Below are 1109 nucleotides of genomic sequence, written 5' to 3'. Positions count from 1 at the left end.
CCCCGTGGGAGGCGGTGCGGAGCTGCGGCCCCGCCCGCCGCGGGGCTGGAACATGGCCCTTGTGGGGCAGGGCGGGCCCAGCCTGAGCCGCCGTGGTTTCGCGGCTGGGGGACCTGTTAGGCGAGCAGTCTGACTTCCCTACGAAATCGGCGTTTTTCTTTCCGAGGTCACTGGTTGCATGCGTATCCCCCGTCACCCCCGCCGTCCCTCCACCGGCGTGTCCGCCGTGGTCCAGTCCCAGCAAGGGCACTCCCTGCGAGCCCTCCATCCCCGTGCCCATCCACGTCCTAATGCTTTATGAAAGGGCAAAGAAATCAAGACCTCGATCCATGGAGAAGGGCAGATACGAATCACAGAATCATAGAATGTTAAGGGGACCTTAAAGATCATCTAGTCCCAACCCCACTGCCATGGGCAGGGACACCTCCAGGCTGCTCAAGGCTCCATCCCAGAGCCTTGAACACTCCCAGGGATGGGGCATCCACAACCTCCCCGGGCAAGCTGTTCCAGTGTCTCACCACCCTCACAGTAAAGACTTTCTTCCTAATATCTAACCTAAATTTCCCCTCTTTCAATTTATACCCATTAGTCCTTGTCCAATCACTACAGTTCCTGATGAAGAGTCCCTGTCTGGCTTCCCTGTAGGGCCTCTACAGAGTGAGCCAAAGAGACAGAAGAACTTTCCTTTTTCTCATTTTCCACGAGGACAGAAGTCCATTACATGCCCTGATTTAAATGTAATTTGTTACGTTCTCTCATGTGTGCTACTTTGTGTGTGAAGTTATCTGAGGGAAAAAAGTTAACTGCTGTTTCAGCTTTTCTGAGTTATTGATAATGCATCCATATGGAAAATGTTCAGTTTCAGAATAGGAATTACAAAATAATCCTCTGGGAGAGGACCTATGGTCACAGAGGGGAGTGTTCCAGTCAATGCCAGATTTCAGAAGCTTCTGAGTCCCTTTCCGTGCTTAAACCACGGGGGGGGAGTGGGAGTAGGAATAGGGAGTAGGTTTCCCATGCTTTCTGTTTTGAGGATCCCAATTTTTACAATGACTATCCTAATTGAAAGATTTCAGTTCCAATTTTTGCCTGGATGCCCTTCTACGTTC

The sequence above is a fragment of the Corapipo altera genome, unplaced genomic scaffold (genome assembly GCF_003945725.1).
Source record: "Corapipo altera isolate COAL_440 unplaced genomic scaffold, ASM394572v1 52b, whole genome shotgun sequence".
NCBI classification, from domain to species: Eukaryota; Metazoa; Chordata; class Aves; order Passeriformes; family Pipridae; genus Corapipo; species Corapipo altera.
Note: the sequence above shows the minus strand (reverse complement) of the source record.